This window comes from Nomia melanderi, chromosome 8, assembly GCF_051020985.1.
Source record: "Nomia melanderi isolate GNS246 chromosome 8, iyNomMela1, whole genome shotgun sequence".
In the NCBI taxonomy this organism is placed as follows: Eukaryota; Metazoa; Arthropoda; class Insecta; order Hymenoptera; family Halictidae; genus Nomia; species Nomia melanderi.
This window is the reverse complement of record NC_135006.1, coordinates 17,502,793-17,525,697: the sequence shown is the minus strand read 5'-3', so window position 1 is coordinate 17,525,697 and position 22,905 is coordinate 17,502,793. Positions and strand designations below refer to the sequence as shown.

At 45.9% G+C, this 22,905-nt stretch overlaps 1 protein-coding gene and 1 long non-coding RNA gene across 8 annotated transcripts in view; one reads left to right on the top strand and one right to left on the bottom strand.

Annotated features, from left to right (window-relative positions):
- The window catches only part of Atpalpha (sodium/potassium-transporting ATPase subunit alpha), a 144,776-nt gene that overhangs the window by 9,509 nt on the left and 112,362 nt on the right, over positions 1–22,905 (top strand). The window lies entirely within an intron of this gene.
- LOC116423926 (uncharacterized) overlaps positions 1–22,905 on the bottom strand; it is a 47,127-nt gene that overhangs the window by 6,208 nt on the left and 18,014 nt on the right. The window lies entirely within an intron of this gene.

Genomic DNA, 22,905 nt, shown 5'->3' with positions numbered 1-22,905 from the left:
ATTCGAAGACCGAAGGGAATCCTGGCTGCCGCGTCCGCTAACGAGCCTTTCGTCACGTGCGAGGCGGCGTAATAACGTCTGCCCGGGTCGCGGGCCCCGTGTTATCAGCGCGCAGGCAGGAACAATATCCCTGTTCGATACCGTGGCCAGAGATAACGGCTTATCCACCGATAGAATTACGTAACGCGACGCGCACGCGATGTATCGTGCGCACACGTGTACACGTAAGTCGAAGGCGCGCATGTTAACGAGTTTAACTTTCATTAAGACCCGCTCGAAAATTGTCGGCGGCCTCCGGACCGTTCGTTGCCTTAATTTTGTAAAATTTCAAGGACACGGGCTCCTTTTCAATGTCGAAGCTCGCGGAGACGATCGAGAGGATTTTTCTGTAATTTTTCTTTTCGAGTTCCGTTGGATCTGTATCGAAGGTTCTGCGTGTTTCTCGCGTAGGTGGTTTCCTTTTGGGTTAGTGAAAGGTGAAAGATACAAGGGAGAATTTCAGAGTTCTTCGAACAGACCGAAGCAGAATATAATCTTATTTGTATTAATATGCGTCTCGATCGGTTTCGTATCGCTGTTAATCTAATCTTGCAATTAGAAACATCGGTACTCCAGAAATCGCGTACGCTGATACTCGCGCAGATGTAAGGATTAATTTAGATAAAATCGGCGCGCTCGTTTGCTCGCGAGTTAATCAGGTAAGTTCAGAGCTTCGAGTAAAAAGCGTCTTAAAGCTTGAGAAGCTTGGTTCTTCTTCTGGATACTACGAATACATAAAATCCACGGTTTAGTTGCGACGCATGGTTTGCGAGACCTTTGGCATTTGCCCTTTCACCTGACTATCCGACATTCCGCGTTGTCGAGCAAGTGAATTGAACAGTGAACTTTCGGAAGTGGCGTGGAACCCTCCGATAGAGGTCCGATTTTATTCGCCGGTAATCGGAGGACCGTTTAAGACGAAAGGTCACTCGGGCAGGATTAAAAGTAGGCGGAAGGGCGAATTTAGCGTGCCCGAAGATATCGCTGTTTTATGAATAATTCCGCCGCTGTCGGGTGAAAGCAATTCCGCGCGGCATAAATTCTCTGCCGGAACGACTATAATATAGTCAGGCACGCGGACCGTGAAAACTGCTGAATCTCGAGCGTCTGGTCACTCCGAGGGATGAGATTCCGCCGTTTCTTTCTTTCTTGATTCCTTTCTTTCTCTTGCTGCGGCTTTTCTCCGGCCCGTAACTGCGTTCTGTCGCTCACGGAAAATAAACTGAGACTGAAGAGTCGTTTGGAAATTACGGGCGAGTTTTTATTTGAACTCGGTTTCTTTGTTGTTTAGTACTTCATTCAGTGCTTCGCAGGTGAAGATGCTTTAAAATTGAAACGTGCAAGGGTTGGAAGATTAAAATATTCGGAAGTTCGATCATTCAAAGGTTCGAAGTTTCGAAGGTTCCAAGATAAACACTCAGTTGTTCTGTCATTCAAACATTCAACGATTAAACAATTTAATCAGTCAAACATTCATTACTTCAGTGACCAAATAATACGAAGATTCATTAACGTTTTGCGTAATACCTCTTCGATAGCAATGAAAAGGGGATGAGATTCTGATAAAATTCAGACCCGGAAAAATTCAAAAATTCGATAATTCAAAGGTTCGAAGCGTTGAAGACTCGAATGTTCGAAGACTCAAATACTCAGTCGTTCAATCATACAACGATTAAACAATTCGGACATCCGAAAATTCATTATTTCAGTGACCAAGTAATACAAAGTACTCATCAACGCTTTCTTGCTGCCTTCCCGACAGCAGCTAAAGTTAAATCACCGCCAAAGATTGTACAACCCGGAACATTCGCTTCTTCCACGGAGAACTTTCGGAAGCCTTGATTCTCTGCGCCGTTAAAGCGATTAGCCATTAAAGCGGCCGAACAGAGCCAGCCGTTTTTCGTTTCGCGAGCTCACCCCCGAGCCCCGAAAACGCTTGATCCCGGCCCGGCGCCGGAAACGCGATATAATGGCGGCAAGAAATCCTTTCCCCGATTCTTTGCGGGTCGGCCGGCGCGTTGGCGAGTTAATTCGCAAAAACTACGGAGCGAGCGTTCTCACGGAATTCGCTCCGACAAATGTTTCATTCTTCAAAGAGGATTTCGTCCGCTTCCGAGTCTCTGAAGTATACAAATTGCTCGTAATTGAAGGTTTTACAGGGTGGTAGTTTCCCTTTTTCCCTCTCTCTGTCCCTCTCCGCGCGCTTTCTTTCTTTCTTCCGCTTTCGTTCGGAGCTCGAGCGCGTCACGGTAACAAGAAAAGAAGGCAGCGAAGTAATTACTTTCCCAACCATGGAGCTAATACCTGCCTACCGTCCGTTCGTTCGTCCTGTTTCGTTTTTCCCTCGTCCTCTTTCCTTCTCCGGCTGCACTATCAATCCCGCGTTTTCATTTGACGACGATGGCGTATGTTTCTCGAATAAGTTTAGCCTTTCGACCACCGAATCGGTTTGCGAGAAGACTTTGGTTTCCTTACATTTTCTTCATAACTGATGCTACTGCTTCCTCTAAACGAGGAAACAGTTATAGCCTGCCGGGAGATTCATTTCATCTCGATTAACTCTTTGCGGACGGCTGTCGGCATTTCGGTGAGACGAAATGTTCAGATCTGGAAGACTAAGTGATGGACAGATGATCTAATTAGTCGAACCGCAAGAGGCATTGAATATTCGAAATGATTTTGAAAATAAATAGTTTCATTTCAGTACTATAATGAATGTCCGAAGAAACTGAAAATAATCTATTACAGTTTTTATAGGAACTGCTGTTTTTAATTAAATGCTCGGTAGTTCTAGCGTTAATTAAGCGATTGATATATAATTCAGCTTCATGCGTCGAAGGTTTCGTATATTTCAAAGAATTCTCGTCCGCAGAGGGTTGACTACCGACGAGTGTACACGTTCGTTTAACATGTTAAGCGTCGCGTTAGTCATTGAAGACCGACGCCCTTGAATTGACAAATTGTAACGAGCTTGATAAGCGACGTCGAATGGAAATGTTTATGCACCCAAGTTGATAACAGTGTAGCGCAAGGATTGTGGATAGTTAATCATTGCTCCCGCTTAGTACATCTGTCGATCTGTCCATCGACGGCTACCCAGCGTTACATTTCGATTTCCCAATACCGAGATGACGCGATATATTAGACGCGAATCCTCCCGTTCGTTTTATCCGCGTAATATGTAAATACCCGGGAACCGAGGGCGTTTTCTTATTGATCGTTTTCCCCGGATACCCGGCAGTAGCCTTCTTATCTCCAGCGACGCGAATTTCGCCGTGGCTCTCTTCCCTTTCGCCTTCCCCCCCCCCCCCCCCCCCTTTTCGTTGCTTCTTTTCCCGCTTCTTCCGGTCCCTTTTAATAATCCTCGTCGTGCGCACGAGGCTTTACGGTAACTACGCACTCAACGGGAATTCCTGATCGGATCGGAAGGAATTCCTAGTACCGGCGAGCTCGTCCCGAACCCTCTCCTTCAATTAAGGGACTCCTCTGACACGCCCTCGGGAAGAGCGAAGCGTCTTTTTGCGAATTAACTTGGAAAGAGAAACGAGGACATCGAGATTTTCATCGGGGCTGCGGCGTGTTCCCCGAGAATTTTTCCGCAGCGAGGGAGGCGAGAATGTCGGCTCGAGATTCGCATCGGAATTACATCAAATTTTTCGGAAGTTCCGGCGAACGAGTCGCGAGAATATGCAACCGATGCGTGAGCTCCGCCCAGATCTCCTCGATCGAGGGATGAGAACCGACTAGAGATTTTCGTCGGAACTTAATCAATTTTCCGCGAGTTTTCTCGGGGAAAATATGAGAATATCGCCGCTGGATTTTCATCGATGTTGTATTAACCCTTCGCCGAAGGGGATTCTTTAAAGTATAGGAAATCTTCCGTAGATTCTGCTAAATTAGATATTGAACGTCTAGATAATATGGAGCAAGGGAACCGTGTACTTTCTCGCCGTTTGAGTAGTTGAATAATTCGCTCGAGACTTAGTATCACAAACATGACCGTTTGATCTCGGCGAAGCGTCGACACTCGTCCGCAAATATTTAAATTCCTCGCGAGTCTCGTTGAAAGGAAAAACGAGAACGTTCCCCCGAGATCTCCATCGAAATGAAATTAACCGGTTCCGCAGTTCCGCCCGGGGCAAAAACGGGAACCGACTCGAAATCGTAGACAGAACAATAAGCTTTCCCTAAGTTTCCCGGAACGAGAGACAAGAACTCCGATTCAAGATTACCATCAGCCCTGCATTCAATTTTCCGCAAATTTCCTCGAACGAGTCACGTCCTCAGACTCTCATCGGAATCGTAAACTTTTCCCGAATCTCCTCGAACGAGAGGCCGGAACATCGACCTGAGATCTTAATCGAGACGAAACGAATCTCCCGTCAAGTGTCCCTCGAAGAAGAGACAAAAGCATTGACTCGAAGCGTTCATAAGGACGACGTTCAGTCTTTCACAAATTTCCTCGTGCGATAACATCGACCTGATATCTTAACTAAAAATATACGAAACCTTCAGCGGATGAAGCTAAATTATATATGAGTTACTTAAATGATAGGAAAAGCAGAGACTGTGTGCTGATCTCTTGCTGTTCGACTAATCAGATCATTTGTTCATTACTTAGTCTTCCAAATCTGAACATTTCATCTCTCCGAAATGCCGACAGCCGTCCGCGAAGAGTTAATCGAGATGAAATGAATCTCCCAAGTATTCCTCGAAGAAGAGACAAAAACACTGACTCGAAACGTTCAGACTTCCCCAAATTTCCTCGTGCAAGAACATCGACCTGAGATCTTAATCAAGATGAAATAAATCTCCCGTCAAAATTCCTCGAAGAAGAGACAAAAACACTGACTGGAAACGTTCAGTCTTTCCTAAATTTCCTGGTGCAAGACTCGAAATTCCCATCGGAATGATCACACTCTTCCGAATCTCGCTGGGAAGATGATTGTAAATGTCCACGGAACCCTTTCGAGCGATTTCGACGTGGTTCGTTCAATTAAGAGGCGCGAGGGAAATCCGGCAGCACGCGGCTCCGCGTAGAATCTTTCATTTTTCCGGAATTACTGGCACGAGAATGAAAGGCTGGTCGCGCGAACGGGCGAGGGGAAAAAAGGTGATATAAAAATTGAAAGGACGGATGAGACGAGAAATAATTGGGAGGACTGAACGAGAGAGAGAGAGAGAGAGAGGGAGAATATCGATGCGTGCACGTGCTTGTACACAATGGCGTGCGCAAACACGCCGCTCCTGGCGAGCCAGCCTCGCTTCCTAATTATGCACGAGCCTCCTCGTCGGAGCAGGTTGCTGCTACTTTGACGGGCGCGCAGTCATTGTTGTCGAGGGCCACGCGATTCGCTTTGCATCGTCATCGAGCACTTCCCCGTGAGCGTGTGCGCCACCCCTGGGACCAGCCAGCCATTTTCGAACAGTTTCACCCGCCCGACGACACTTCCGCGCGAGAAAATGCGCTGAGACGGTCGTTGCTGGGATTTCGAATCCCCGTTGTCTGCTGCTGCGCCTTTCAGTCTACCGCAGGAATCACTCGGCCGTCGAGTTGAATTTTCGAAATTTTCCAGTGGGAAACCGTACGAGTGCTGCCGAAGCTTCGGTGATTCACGGAATTGAATGTTGGTAGAGAAGTGTTTTATTTTAGATAATTGGGAGAGGATTTAGGAATGAGTGAAATTAATGGAGGAGTGATGTTTCGATGGATGATTCAGTTGATAGAATTTAGAGTATATAACGTAGACAAATTATAACGTTCAAGCGAAGAATCTGGAAGAAATTTGTAATATATGTTTCTTGGTAGAATTTCAGTTTGAATTTGAATCTGGAAAGGGTTGAAATTCGCTGTACAGAACGTATCACATTAACCTGTCCGTGTAATCGCGCTTTAGAGTTTGACATGAAAAGTTTCGTGTTTCGATGCGCATTTCAAAGGGAAAATGATATTCATCCGATCCCAGTTGTAACTGACGCCATTCTCCGAGTGGTCATTGATATGTGAACGGATTTGCAACGTTTAGCGGGATACGTTTATTTCCGTCCGTTCCTAACTGTACTCTGTTGCTCGCGGAAAATGAAATGATTAATGATTTGATTGTCGATTGACCATGTTCAGGCGTGTAAAGATTTGCAGATTTAAGAACTCGAAGATTCAAAGATGTGAAGATTCAAAGATTCAAATACTCAAACATTGAAACACTCAGACATTCAAAAAATCAGAGATTCAAACATTCATACATTCAAATATTCAAACATAAGATGTTCAGCATTTCACGTGGTATTTAATATCTCCGGCGATCCCTGTTTACCGTAGAAGTTTCGCCACAATGCGGCCGTGATTGGAGCACGGCCCGTTGGATGGGGGAAAAAAAGGAATGGAGAACGAATACGTATCATAGTGAAAATCCGCGGCCGCCGGATTTTATTGTTCGGCGGGGCGCGCGGGGTAGCATAACGACGGGCATTGTTCTTCCGGCGACCGGTGCCGGGATCACAATGGCGCCGGGAATAATAAATAAATCGATGCCATTAGAGGCGACTGTTGTATCGTAATTTCTCGCGGAGCCCGGAACGGCGCGGCTAGGTTTCAGGGATCGTTATCGGTGAACAATGTTGCTCGCGAATCGCTGATAATTACACGTTACGTTCCGCCGCCCCGCGTTGTCGCCCTCGTTTGACATTGGCCACAGAAAATTATGATCGCGGGTATCGTTCGGTGCGTGTTAACTCGCGGCCGAGTTTATTTAGTCGATGAAACGGAAAGCATTTCGAAATATCTGGAAACATTTAGAAGACAAGAGGTTGCAAGCTTGGCTGCAGAAAATGGCCTCTGATCTTTCGCAACGCGAGTGATCTTAACCTTTTCGAAATTCCTCGATAAACTACATCCAAATCCTTTCGTTTATTGTTTCTATAAAACTCATTGAAACCTTTTATTCAGACTATCTCGATAAAACAGATAAACTGTTACGTTTATCGAACCTCCTATTCAGTCATATTTGCATAATTTTGTCCGAAGTTCGCAAGATATTACGTCTCGAACACGAATGCACCCGCGGAAATCGACGTTCAGCGCGTTGACGTTGTAACAACGACGATGACCGAGGATAACGACACGAGAATTCGTTCCCCGAGATGTCCGATAACAAAAGGACGAAAGACCGTCGAGTGTAACGACGACAATGGCCGGGCAGAGACAATGTGCGGTGAATTAATTAGACGTAGACGCGCAATTGAACGGCCGGCGGCCTGCTAGAATATTCTACGGTTGGGTTACTTTCTCCGCGTTCTTTCCCTCGCCGCGGCGATGCTGTGCCAGCGGGGAACAAGAATTTCTCCGTCACAGTGGCGAGCGAAGCCGTATTATTTCGCAGCGTGCATGTTTACCGTGCGTACGCATTCCCCGCCGTGAATCGATTCGCACCGGCAGCTGGCCAGGTTAATGCAATTGAAGCCGAACGTGCGTCGAACGACGAGAATCTTCTTGTTTCTCCTTTTCCCGCTCTGTTTGTCGAGCATTCGCGAAATTCGCGTTGAGATTCTGCGGGGACGAGATCGAGAGATTGCGATTTGGTGTTTGCTTTTGAGACGTGGGACAGTTGTTCGAATGTTCAGTGATACGATATATAGGCGGTAATGTGATTCGATGCTTTAGATTAATATCGAATGATTTCGATTTAGTGGATCGACGTGTTGAGGTCAAAATGTTTGGAGGTTTTAGGGTTCGAGGATCCAATGATTCGAAGGTATTTGGAATTCTTGGGAGTCTACGGTTTGGAGGTTTGAGTAGTCGGTATTCAATGGTTCTAACATTCGAGTGGTGGAATGTTGGAATATTTGGAGCTCGGACGTTCGAATATTCAAAAATTCAAGTACTTGAATATTTAAATAGGCACTTATTCGAACGTTTGAACATTCAAACATTCAAACATTCGAATATTCAGACATTCAACCATTCAAAGATTCAAAGATTCAAAGATTCAAAGATTCAAAGATTCAAAGATTCAAACATTCAAAGATTCAAACATTCAAAGATTCAAAGATTCAAAGATTCAAACATTCAAAGATTCAAACATTCAAAGATTCAAACATTCAAACATTCCAACATTCCAACATTCAGACATTCAGGCATTCTCCCATTCGAACATTCAAAAGAATGATTAATTTCTTGGACTCACTGGTTTGTTTGCATTCTTGGCGTCCCATTCCAAAAAACACCGGACATTCAAACGAACAATGAACTTTCTAAACGTACACGAATCTTCCGCCTCGCGTATGAGAACAGAAGACATGTTCACGCTCACCGAGATGAAATTTTCATTGTTAAGGAAGCAACAACGAATAACGGCCTCTCCGCGATACACTTTTACCGCTTGATCATTAAACTCGCTAAAATAATAGCAAACACCCGAGACACGTCTGAAGGATGTTCTGCGAAGTTCGAGCGTCGTTAGTTTGTTCGTTTTTCCCTCCGGCGGGTGGAGTTTGTTAAGAAAGAAGTTGGAGCATGGTTAGATCAGGGCCAGCATTCACGGAATCCGGTGCCTCCGATTTGTTTGCCTTTTTGCTTCGCCTCTTGATAATATCGGCGAAGTTATTAAACTCGATTCGCGGCCGAGCTTGGACGCGGATCAAATTTTTTTTAAAGCGGATCACGCTCTTCGAATCTTTAAACGCGCGAAGTGCCTCGCGCGATATTCGGAAACATTGTTTTCTTTCACGAATGCGGCACGTTTCGACTGAAACACTGTACAAACTTCAATCACCCAATAACTGCAATACTATATATCTTCGTAAGATCATTAACTCAAGGAATTTCATCTGATAACTAACATGTCAGCAACTCCTACCAATTCTGATATTAGTCCTACTGAAAATTAACAATGTTATCTCTTAGACCATTAATTCCCTCGGTGCAAACTTTGTATATTCGGAAGATCTAATAATCTCAAGGTAGTTTTCTTAAAACTCATTAAAATATTTAATATAGAACCGGTGCAATATTGGAGCCTACAGAGTTCAAAGGGTCAATATTACCTTTGTATTTAATTGAACTGGTTACACAGTGAATCTTTCTTCAGCTAATTGAATTGAAACAATCGGATAGAAAGGATGATAATTTACATGTAATCATTCGAATGTATTAACTCGCAGTTTGTTCAGAATTCATTTTTATCTTTATATTTTTCACGAATAAAACAAAGGGGACACGGTGACGTGAAACATTTAATGCACTTAAAGGGCACGCAGGATTCGCAAATTGGAACGGTTGAAATGTTCAAAGGGCTGGGAGAAAGGTGGGCGCGGGCGTTTGTTTATTAATCTGCTTCCCCCGGGCGCGGGGGGCCGGGGCGGCCGCCATGGAATTAAATATTCATCTCACTCGCGTGGGATTTCATTGGACAGCGAGTTAGCCGGCGCCCGGGCAGACGAGCTTCGCCCGCAACGCATAACAAATTGGCCAGGGTTTGCTGATTAGGTGCGAAACGTCGGGCGAACTTTGCAGGACGCGATCATTGATTATGAACGTTAATCTCTTGCCAGCTGACGCCATCTCCGTGACATCCCTCGCCTAATTTCGCGGACACCGCTTACCATGAACGGCGGAATCCCAGTTTTTGGGCACGTATGAATTGAGCGTACGCTGCCGCATTTATGGCGGATGAATGTCTCATTCGCATTTACCTATCGGGAAATTTAGCTGGGGGAATTGGGCTATTTTGATGGACTTGGAGGCGTGATTCAGTTATCTCGGGAGATACGTTAGTCTCGGGTTGTTGTGGATTGAAATGTGAGTTTGGTTGTTTGTCTTTCGTTGCGGTTTTGTTTGTGGTTATCGCTGAGGAGTATGGATTGATGTGGTTTGGTGTGATGAAGGTTTAAGGAATGAAATTTGATAGTTTGGAGGTTTGGAGGTTTGAAGGTTTGAACGTCTGGAAATTTGAAAACTTGAAGGCTTGGAAATTTGAAGGTTTGAAGGTTTGAAAATCTGGAAATTTGAAAATTTGAAGGCTTGAAGATTGGAAAATCTGGAAATTTGAAAATTTGAAGGTTTGGAGGTTTGAAAGTTTGAAGATTTGAAGATTTGAAAATTTGAAAATTTGGAAGTTTGATAGTTTGAAAGTTTGAAAGTTTGAAGGTTTGAAGATTTAAAAATTTGAAGGTTTGAAAATTTGAAAGTTTGAAAGTTTGAAAGTTTGAAGATTTAAAGATTAGAGGATCCAAAGATTCGAAAATTTGAAGGCTTGAAGATTTGATAATTTATAGATTTTAAAGTCCGAAGGTTTGAAATTTGAAATTTTGAAGACTAGATCTCCGTTTCTTCCCTTTTATCAATAATGGATCCATAATCGAGGGCGATTTTCGAACGCGTATCGAGCTTAAAGCGTATCCTCTCTTGCCGAAGCCTTTCAAAGATTTACGGCTCATCCGGTCGGCGCGTCCCGGGGGCGAGGAAAGTGTGCGGCGATTTAAAATGGGTATCTGTCCCGGTCAGATTTCGGCGGAACTGTCAAAAGCGGTTTTAATTAAAATTCAAGCCGGTCGGCGGGCGTGCTTCGCGATTGGCAATTACTCGAGATAATTGAACGTTCATGGGGGACGGGGATAGGCAAAGAGATCCATAAAACAAACGCAAATAGACACGCCAATGTTCGTCGATGTTCAACATCGAAAACAAGGGCGGGGTAACGTGTACGTATATAATTGGAGAACGGAGCACGATTGTTTGAAAGGCCAATCGCTATCAGGAACACAATGCTCCATCCCCTTCAATAATTTCCTTAAGCTTCCATTTTTATTCGGTATTTCTGTGTCACGAGACACATATGCTGAAAGATAACGAACAAAATAAATGCTTGCAAGCTGCATAATGCATCTTCGTCGTTTATTTGTTACAACTGATCAAACGAAACAAAGTCTATCTATTTATTCAGCAATTATACAAAATCGTGCGTATAAATGCTACAGAAAAGAGATATCAAAAGCATTGTATAATTCTTCACTATACCTTCACCAACTTCATACCTTTCGAACAAGTGTATGATCAATAATTAATATAAACTTATTTCCCATTAAGACGATGAAGATGCGTTCGTAAATCTCAAAAGAATTTCTTACATTCGTGCAGCAATAGGAAGCTCCTCGAATCTCAAGGAATCCATCCTGATTTTTACAACAAATAAACAGCTCTGTCTTACTCGGCAGTTCCACTGGCAAATATCTTATATTCAGAACGAACTCTATCGACTCTCTCATCGCACTTTAAAAATACCTTCAGCAGAATTACTTTCAACAACAAAACTGGATAATAACGTGGCACGATAAAATTCCCCATGCATCATATCTTACGTATTTGGTAGGGCGGTTGAATTGTCGGGGGAGATACGGCTCCCGCGGGAACACCCGCTCAACAATGAATTGATTATACGTCTCGGGTCCCGCTCGCGAGGAAAATGAATTCTAAGCTGAAATTGTGCAGCTGCGGAACACAAAGGTAACAAATGCTCCTTGCCCGGGGAATTTTTCCTCGCCGTTGCTAGTTACCCCCGCGACTCGTCGTTCGGCTCCGATCCCGGGGTTAACGTGAAGAATCACCGGAAATATTTCATGAACGGTCGCAACGGGCCGCGGGAAACAGCGAAAAAGAAACGAAAAGGAGGGAATACGCGAGAACTTGAGCTAATATTTGCGCCGCGTCGGCAACGGCGACGGTTTAAGGCGACAGGATATCGCGTCCATCGATCCTGCAGCCCCGTTTTCAACCCCCATCGCGGACACCGTCGCCGATGTAACGCGTCCGCGGTGTTCCGTGGGGAATTTCATCGACGAAAGTCGACGGGCAGTCGGAAAGTGATCGCTTACGTGTGCCGCGAGCATGATGATTAATTGTTGTATCATCGATCAGTGTATTATTAATTGCCGTATTACCAATCACCACGTTAACCACTCGATGACACTGTCGATAGCATGTCTCGTTCAACCGGGGATCATATTTCCCTATAATAGCTTCTTTCCGAGATTTCAACCCTTTGCGGACGGAGCCTCTCTAAAGTATACAAAACCATCAGCTGAAGCTAAATTGTGTACTAGACACTTAAATAACAGAAAACAATGTAATCTCTCACAGTTTCAACAATTAAGTCGTTCAACTTAGTATTCCGAATACGAAAGTGTCTCGCTAGAATGTCGACGTTCGTCTCAAGGAATTAACCAATGTCACTCATTAACACTAGGTTTACGGAACGCGTCGAATTGACGCATATTGGATTCTAGAAATATTATTTTCTAAATGTCTACGCCGATTTTGATCGATGCGATCACACTGACATGTACCCCAGTTACCTACTATCGAATCTCCAGTTTCAATCTAAATAAACGAGCATCGATTCTTTTAGGAATAATAGAATCAAGTGTACGATAAATGCCCGTAAATCTAGCGTTAAATTTTCTAACACCCACCTTCCCTTAACCACAGAACTCGAGCACTACAACCCTTCCACCTCGCAAACTCAACCATTCCTCAACAAAACCAACACCAATATCCGACAAAGCAAAGACAGCCTTAACTAACTCCAAACATTCAAAGATTCGACTCAAAAGTCCCAAAAACATCCCCCGATCCGTCTCTCAACCCTTAACGGGCTGAACCGGTTCACAGCGGCGCGGACAGTAATGCGTCTTACACGGTCGTCAATGTTTTGCCCCGTTTTAATCCGGGGCTAGCAACCCCCGGCGGATGCGGGACTCCTGTTTTCGTTCTTCTCCTTCAGCCCGTTCCTCTCGTTTCTTTTTTGTCTTCTCGCCCCCCCGCTCGCCTCGCCTGCATAACTGTCGGCAATCGATACCAAGTGCGAGCGAGAAGGAGAGCACGGGAGGAGGGAGGGGGATGGTCTCCATCGATGTCGATACGCGCCACTTTATTCGCCGCTCGCCGGGGCCAAAGGGCCTGGATTTTTTTCGAGATGAATGTCGCATGCAAATTTCCTGTTTGCTCGCCCCTTTACCGGCCGATCTCGTGCCATTGTTCAGCGCGCCGCGCTCCACATGATTCCGAGCGACGATACCACCCGCGACGCCCGCACGAATCCACCCTCCGCGCACCCGCAGGCTGTTCGAAAATTCCTGGGCAATCGGGTCATCGTGATTTTCGTTGTTCCCGTCCGCCGCCCCCGCTGCCCCGTTGCTCCTCCTACCGGCGTTCAACCCTTATTTCGCTGCCGTGCGCCGTAATGCTATTCCAGGGCGAATCCATCTTGCCAGCGTGCAACGGTTTGCAGCCGCACGCCGCATAAGTAGTTTCGTTGCATTCACCTTTTCGCGATCTCGCTGGTGGCGGTTAACCCTTTGCGGACGGATGTCGACATCTCCGTCAGATGAAACGTTTAGATTTGGGAGACTGAGTCGTGGACGAATGATCTAATTAGTCGAACAGCGAGAGATCAGCGCGTACTTTAATTTTTTTTTATTAACACTAGAACTACTTACCAGTCAAAGTGACTGGTTTCGATTTTTTTGTTTAGCAATTATTGGTATCTTCGAAGCATTGAATATTCGAAATGATTTTGAAAATAGTTTCATTTCAGTATTATAATGAATGTCCGAAGAAACTGAGAATAATCTGTTGTTACAGTTTTTATAGGAATCGCGTATTAATCGTATTCAATGCTCGGTAGTTCTAGTGTTAATTAAGCGTTTGATATATAATTTAGCTTCATGCGTTGAAGGTTTTGTATGTTTCAAAGAATCTTTGTCCGCAAAGGGCTGACCACCGACGAGTGTACACATTCGTGTAACATGACGCCCTTGAATTACTTGACAAATTGTAACGAGCTTGATAAGCGATGTCGAAATGGATAGTTAATCATTGTTCCTGCTTTGCTTTGTTCCGAGAGAATAATTCTATGGAGAAACGGTCGAGATTTTCGTGGAGCTTAACGCAGTGAAGATGGTGATACTGTTTTCCGATGATTGTTCCTTCGAAACGTTTTCATTTTGCTCGAGTTCCTTTATCTTGGTTCGTATTGGGTCCACGTACACGTTTAAAAATTGGATACAGCTACTAACTGTCGGAAAACAAAGAATCCAGCGTCCGCGGCGACGCGGGGAAGCAACATTGTTGCTCGTTACGTCCCAGCCTCGTCGCGAGCGAATTAAATCGAACAGTTTCGTCGATGACGGCGTCGGAAGCGAGTGCGAGCGGGCAGTTTAATGTCTGGTAACGCGTTCCACCGGCAAAAGTTGCAAACGTCGGCTGGGAATTTATTAAATTGCTCTCCGGCTTTTTGCCATTTCGTTTTTGCCTACTCCGTCCGTCGCTGGTAATTACATCGCGCGTTCCCCGCGATCGGATCGCTTTGTTACGGCGGATCGCGTAAAAATTCGGAACTCCTCCTGCTCGGCGCGCGCCGAGGAACTCGGTAACGATTCGAGGCTCGCCGGAAGAACGGAAATTATGCGCATTAGTTGTGTTTCGCGTTGTCGATGAATTTTTGATTCCCCTTTGCGTTCCCGTTGGAACGCGGCACGGTTTTACGAGCACGCGCCGCTTTTAGCGTTTCGATAATTGGCTGTGCGCGCGATCAGATTGATCTCGGTAATTTTGATTAGTCGGTAATTGATTTCTATCGGGAATTCGAAACGGACCGCGGTAATTAACTGTCGAACCGGACCGCGTTATATGACGTCGACGTCGATAGAACGCGCGGCTAACGTAGAATGGATCGTTCGTGTAATTATTTATTGCATTATGTCTCTCTCGTCCGACGCACGGCGTCGTAAAGTGATTAAAGAAGTAAATTATGGAAGGAAACCGGACTCCCGGATGGAAAAAGACTCGCTAATGGCCGCGGAAGTGTCGGCTTACGTTTTCCCGGGAAAACTGCTCGGCGATGTCGGGAAAACAAGCCAGTCTCCGGCGAATATCATAAAGCATAGTGTCACGACGGAATCTGGCAGGAAAATGGAACAACGAAAGGGACTGCTGGCTTTGAAGCGACATAACAATCTAATTGACGATGTTAACACTAGAACTACCGTGCGAGTCAAAATGACTGGCTTCAGTTTTTCTGTTTGGCAATTATTGATATCTTCGAAGCATTGAATGTTCGAAATGATTTTGGAAATAGTTTCACTTGAATACTATAATGAATATCTGAACCGAAAATCTGTTCCAGTGTTAATCAGCAGTTGCTCAGGGAACTTTTGCTTCGAACCAATCGAACAGGATAGTGGACCTTCATTCGAGTGTTTGTAGCTTGAAATTTTTTCTCCACTAATCAAGCAAAGAGGACCGTATCTTTCTTGAAATGTGTTTAACTTCAATTTCCAGTTTTCTTTGAACCAATCTAGCAAAGAGCATTGTGGATGGCTATTAGAACGTTTTCAATTTCAGATTTGCTTGCGATGAATCTATCAAAGAGGAGAATGGATCATCATTCGAGTCTTATAAACTAGTTCACGGCTACCAGACGGATTCTTTTCATCCGAAATTCCCATTTGCCCCATAATTGAACGCATTCCCTTCGCTAACCAATCTCCACGCCGCTCTTCGCCGAGTTTTCCCTGTGCAGAAGCGACCAGCGCTGTACCGCGTGCACCGTCTGCGCCGGAAGGACTTCGATCAAGCGGTGCGCGGCCCAGCAACTCGAAATTACACGGGTTGCGCCGGAAATTGGAACCGGAGGTGCGAAAAAATCCGTTTTCCCCGGAACTTCTGTTCGAACTGTCTCAATGGCGCAGCTGCAATCAAACTTCCGAGATCGCCGGAGCACCCCACACCGTTAAGAACAATAGAAAACGTACGAGACAGTCTTGTACCAGTGATCTCGAGGATCCTGGGACTTCGGTGGTGTTAAGGAAGTACTTCAGAAAACGATTAAGTTACTTTCGGCTGTGGCGTAATTATTGAGCAGTCTACCGATTGACCTTTGCTGGTGTTGACACGTCGAAATCTGTCGGTGGAAGTTTTTGGAATTAGGAATATGGATTTTCCGTGATTTTATGGAAAATTGGAAATAGATTTCTGTGGAATCTTTTACGCAGTTAGGAATATGGACGTTTTCAGAGGATTGAATGTTGACATGTCGAAGGTGGAAGTTTTTGTGCAGATGTTGCGTGGAATTTGGAATATGGATTTTCCGTGATTTTATGGAGAATTGGAAATAGATTTCTGTGGAATCTTTTACGTACTTAGGAATATGGACGTTTTCAGAGGATTGAATCTTCTGTAGCACTGAAGATACAGATGTCTATAAATGTTCTATTGGATCTTCTATAGAGTTAGGAGCATAGATATCTAGAATGACTCATAAATCTAGAAATATAGATATCCAAATTTTCGGTTAATAGAATTAGAAACGTATACGTCTGCAGAATGACCCATAACTTTCGAAACAGACATCTAAATATTCTATTCGACCGTTAATAGAATAAACGTATATGTCTACAGAATGACCCATAAATTTCGAAACAGACATAAATTTCCCATTCGATCGTTAATAGGATTAAAAACATAAATGTCTGCAAAATCTCCCATAAATTTCGAACTGTACACGTCTTCAAACAATCCACTGAATCTATAGAACAAACACAGATACCAACAGAATCGTCCATAACTCAAACATCAAATTTCCCCTCATTAACACAAAACCTAGATTCCCATATCCCCACAATCTTCAAAAATTCCAAAAAACCCCAGAAATCTCCCATGTAATCTTCCAAAACCCAAACGCGAACGCAGAACCTCGCAAACAGACCACATTCGCGAATAAGAACACATCTAATTAGAGCGGGTTCGAAGGGGTTGATAGAATCGAGGAAGAGTATCCGCGCGAAGAAGAGGACCATATCCCCACACTCCTCAAAAATCCCAAAAAACCCTAGAAATCTCCCATGCAATCTTCCAGAATCCAAACGCGAACGCAGAACCTCGCAAACAGACCACATTCGCGAATAAGAACACATCTAATTAGAGCGGGTTCGAAGGGGTTGATAGAATCGAGGAAGAGTATCGCGCGAAGAAGAGTAGCGCGTCGGCGAAGGGGGTGTGAGAAGGATAAAAACGGTCCTACAAGGACCGAAGCGAATGATGATCGTAGCCAGAGAGAAATAGAGTAAAATACCGGGTGGCGAAGGGGTAAGGGCGCGCGGGGCGCAGGGGAAGGGTGCAGGTTAGGGGTGGGATGTGTTCCTCGAGCGGTAGCCGGTGACGGTGGTGGAACGGCCGCGAGGGAGAGGGGATAAAGCCCCGCAGTGCGGCGCGGTCGATACAACTCCCACCCCCGCGGATCCTCTCTTACTCCCCGACCCCGTTTCCCTCTGATCCCTAGCGTTCTCCTCGTTCCTTCCTTCCGTTCCTCTTTCCTCCAGCGGGCTCCTCTCGCGCTCATCTTTCCCCCGTTCGCGGTCCACCATCTTTTTCTCACTTCGGCGTGCACGTAAAAATATACACGCGCGCCTCCACACACGCGCGCGCGCGCGGCCGGACCGTTCTTTCCTCCGCCGTTTCTTTCTTTCCTCCCGTTTTAGTATGAAATAGGGTTGCACGGGCTGGGGGCGGAGTAGGGCTGCAGGCTGATTAGTATGAGCGCCATCTAGCGCGGTCTCGCGTTCTGCTGGCCGTTGCACCGAGCCCGCGGAAAGAAGGTCGAAACGACTGGAGAGTCCCTGTGACCGACAAAGCCCGACTCGCCACCGTTCCTCTTCCATCTGCTATTCTTCCCGCGCGGACCAACCCCTGTATTTCCTTTCCTACTCCCGCGACCTTTCGGTTTCGACGCTCTTTTCTTCCGCGACTTCTTCCTCTCGCCTGGTAGGCTGTTTTATGTGTAGGCTCCGGCCGCGCGGGGAGATTATTCTGTTCGTCCAAAGTTTGCTTTCTCCCCTTTCCTGTGCTCTGCTGCTCTGACGGGCTATGTAGTTTTCGTGTAGATTTGTGGCTGTAGATTAGCTTCTTCGTTGCGTGAATATTCGTTTGTAAATTCCTTTTTCCTCTGCCGATTCGTTGGTCTGCTTAGTCTTGTACGAGTTCGTAGTTATAGATTACTCTCCATCATCCCCTGTTTCATTACCTCTCTTCTACCTTCTTTCATCCACTAACTTACTTTTCTACTCTGACATTCGTAGACACCTACAGATAACTCCTTCATCCCCATTTTCAGTTTTCTCCCTTCTACCTTCAACTAGCCTACCTTACCTTTCCACCCCCAGATTCGTAGGTACCGAGGATTATTCCCTCTTCATCCCCCAACATTTCCACTGTTCTCCTTTGATCCACCCTTACGTACAGTTCCCCACTCGCATTCGTAGATACCCACAGAAGATTATTCTCCGTCTTGAAGCCCCAACCCTCCGCCATTCTTTCTCCCCTGTCTCCTTCTTCCGCTTCACTAGCCTACTTTCCGTATACTTTTCCACGTGTACACAGATCCGCGGGTATAGAAAGATCATTCTCTTCCTTCGTCCCCCGACCCTCCGTTCCCACCGTTCTTTTCTTCTCCCGCCCCGCTAGCCCGCTTTATGTACAGCCCTCCGCGCGTGTATCCGTGGGTGTGTATAGAAAGACAGTGTTCGTGGCCCAGCTCTCTCTCTCTCACTCTCTCACTCTCTCTTAGCTTCTCTGTTCGTTCGCCGAGCAATTGCGCGGCTTAATGTCGTCGACGTTGAAAAGGGGCGGGTAAATCGCGCGGCGACGCGACGCCGCGGGTTCGGGCTGGGGCCGAGCGAGACGGGGACCGACCGAGCGGCCGGTTTATTCTCGACCAGGTATCGATAGTCGCCCCCGGACGATCGCCGCTATTAACGGCGCGGATCAGGCGGCCGGGGGGAGAAGAAAAGCGCTGCCGTTGCCGGATCGTCTGAATAAAATTGATTCGTTTGCCGGTGACCCGGATGCGGCCGGACCCTACGACCGAATTTTCGACCGCGAACACCGCCACGGCTTTCCTCGGGCTCCCTCGTGCAGCTCGATTCCTCGGGGATGATTCGCTAGTCGCTCGGAAGCCGATGCGAAGTCGAGTTTTCGGTTATTACTATTATTTGTTACAAAAGAATTTTCGTTGTTTCGCGGTAGTAAACTCAATAGGAAGGAAATGGATGTTAACCCTTGACAAAGATTATTCAAAGTATACAAAACCTTTTGCAAATTCTGCTGAATTAAACACTGAATGCCTAAATCATAGAGAATAAGGAAACTGTGTACTGATTTCTTGCTGTTCGAATAGTTAAATCATTTGTTCACAACTGGGTACTCCAAACATGGAAGTTTGATCTCAGCAGAATGCCGACATTCGTCCGCAAAGGGTTAAATATGAAAATTTGGAGAAAACGAAGAATTTAACCTTCTCCTTTGTTTCGTAAAATAATGCAGATTTCTAAATGATACTTAAATGGTTGTTAGAAGCAGTTATTAATGATCTAATACCGAAGTACTCGATTTACACTATCCAGTTAATCTCCTTACTAAATATATTTATTCGACATCGGTCTCATTGCCATTGCGTCCGAGCGATTCGGAAGCTCCAGCGTATAAAAAGCTCGTTAACCGCTGATTAATTAAAAGATCGATCCACGTGTGGCACGCGAGTTTGCTCGAAGCGTGTTCCAGCCAGAGCAAGCTCATCCAGCGAGCACTTCGAGTCGGATGTCTCGTTCAGCGCGCATCGCTGCAATCGTCCCGCGATCCGTGCCACTCGGAGGTAGTTTCACGCGTCGCGTCGTACGAAAATTAATCGCGAGAATTTACCGGGAACGTTGCTCCGTTAATTAGCAGCTTAAAGTAGCTCCCCGAGGGGCTGGATAATTAAGGAGCCGCGCCGCGCCGGGAGAAAGAATGATAAACGAGCGGCCGGTAGCCGCTTCGTTGATCAATCCCGCGGCTGCGACGCGAATTAACCGTGCCCTCGGCCGCTGAGAACCTCTGACTGTCGAACGGAGGCTCCCGGGTCGTTCCTGACCCACCACCGAGTGCACCGAACTAGAAACTCGGGACAAACTGCTCGAAGAAGTCGGCTGAAATTGGGAAAAACGCGTTAGTCGTATCGGTTTCTCGTCTGCAGGTTTTCGCAGCTTTCAATAGCGGAGTGGAATCTTTTTAGGGGTATCTGATGATTCTTCGGAAATAGACGAAGGTGAAATTAATGTTATAACCTCTGAGATGAACCCTGTAGCTCGAATTGTTCGATATTCCATATCTTGCACCGTATATTTGAAACTTTCTCAGTAATTCTCATTTTAGAATATTTTCTCTTTAGAAAACCTTCGACAGAAGCTAATTGTACATCAGTTGCTTAGTTAATAGGAAATTAGGAAACTACGTGCCTCTTGCTGTCCGAGTAAATCATTCGATTGATTCCATCTCTCGGAGCACAGGTTCCTCAGAAACCACTCCCGCTAATACCAATCTCTATCTAAACGAAGTTCAAGCACACATATGAGGAACGAAACCTCAAAAAATAAAAATAAAGACGAACATTTTGCGAATCTTTAATGCTTCATAGCTCTCGAACCAATCACTGTCGAAAAGTTCGAACTCCTGGGTGTAAGAGCAATAACAGTACACGTCAAGGTGAAATTCATTCAATTCCTCTTGTAAACGAGCACGAGAACTCCCCTTGCGAATATGTAGAAACCTAAGGCCGAACGGCGGTAGCATATATAAGGAGAAGTCGTTCGGAATCGAATCCCCCATAACATATTTCAGGATCATCCGAATCGGCGAGGAATCAGCGCTGTAAATAATTGCCGTGAACTCTCCGGTTGAGCGAAGAGGATTGCGCGTCCGCGTAATATTTGCCGTTTCCACGGGCCAGCGGAATCCTATTTCGCCGGAGGCTTTCGCCAGGACGCGCGGATGGAGGATCGAAGCGCGGAGGATCTCCTTTCGCAGGATACCTCCGCGACGCCGGATTCTACGGGGACACGCGCGCCGCTCGATGGAACGGGGATGAAATCTGATTTCTCCGGGGATATTGTGTTCCCGGGGTGTCTGGGTGTCAGCGGCGACGTCGTTCGGATTCAAAATGCTCGTAGGGGATCACCTGCTTTTGTTTTTTCCAGTGGAACAGGGAGAATACCATGACTTATTCATCGGTTCGTTCAGCTGTGGTCGAGGCGGAAGGAATCTCGCGAGTGTTTCGGAGCACAAATGGGTTTCCTTTAGTTTCACTCGGAGACTCTATGGGGCGATGGTATAAAGATCTATCGGTAGATTCAAGGAACTAATAGAATTCTATCGGAGACATTGGAACTACATTGAAGTGTTTTATCAGAAGTATTCAAGATTTCGAAGTTGAATTATTGAAACGTCGATTAACCCTTTGCGGACGAGGATTCTCTGAAACAGACGGAACCCTCAACAGATGAAGCTAAATTATATCGATTACTTGAACAGTAGAAGAATAGGAAATTACGTACCGAACTCTTGATGTTTCAGTAACTGAATCATTTGCTATCCAGTGCTCCAAACATGAAAATTCGATCTCGCTGGAATGTCGACGTCCGTTCGCAAAGGGTTAAGGAACAGATCTGTTCTCGATGATATTGAATACTATAATGAATGTCTGAAGAAACTGAAAATAATCTATTGTCACAATTTTTATAGGAATCGCATATTATCGAATTAAACGCTCGGTAGTTCCAGTGTTAAGTTCCTTTAGCTTTAACGATTATGCAGATCTTCCATACGTTTGACAAGAAGAAACTCGAACACTCGATCTCGAGTCATCCGCCTGATCGGTCCGACATCGACCACCTAATTCCCTGCCCCGCCAGACACCCAGTCATCCAATCATCCACGAAACCAGCCTGAAAGGACCGCGGCTCGTCATCCCCAATTACATCCTCGTCTTCACGGTAATTCACAGAAAACGAGCAGCTCGTCCGCCGAACGTTCAATCCCCGATACCCAGCATTGAATATCTAATTTCCTGTCTTGCCAGACGTCCGTTCGCCTCGCCGACCTAATCCTCGCCAACCCCGAAACCTACCCCCGGCACGCCCTGCCCGACCGGCGAAAATTCTCGTTATCGCGACGCTTAAGTGCTCGCTAATGAAAACCCTCGCCGAGACGAACGGACGAACGAACGAACGCGCGTCCGCGTTCCGCTCGACGATGGACGGTAGTAATGATGCAAAAGATAGCGTTCCACGGGGATCGATCGACGTGTCGGCGGCGACAGACGAGCCGGGAGGAATATTGTGGCCGCCGTGGAAGCAGGATGGCGCGCGAGGACGGGTTCACTGAATTCGGTCGAATGAAGCGTCCTCTTAATTACGCGATCCGGAACACGGCCGGAAAGGGGACACCTGGGAATCGTTTTCGACGACTCGCGAGCTGCTCTCGCATCGAGCAGATCGTTGTTTACCGATTTTCTTCTGGATACCTCGTTGACGCTTGATGAGTCGGATGTAACTAAGATTATACCGCTTTAGGTGTACTACGAAGCGCCATCTTGTCGCTTCGACCGAATTCGTTGGAATTTCGAGGGATTCTTTGCGTCATTCAGTATCATCTTTTCTTATTTCATTCTTCTCGAATCGTTACGTCAATTAATAGATCACTCTGAACTTAATCATCTAAGATCTCTGACGATTCTTGTAGATCTGCGATTCTAGTCGAAGAACGTTAGCTCTACTCATCGGTGCTTATCTCTGTTCAGTAGTCAAGATTCGAATCTATTCAGTTACGCATCTTCTCAATCACTCCGAACATCCATGTATAATTGACAAAATCTACCAGTTTGTAATCATCGTTGATCCATGATTCTCACAGCGTTCGCCTCGCGACCGGTCGCTCCCGAGCCGCGCGTTCCGTTCCACCCTGTATACGCGGTGGCCAGCGAGAGAGTGAGTCACTGGTGCGCG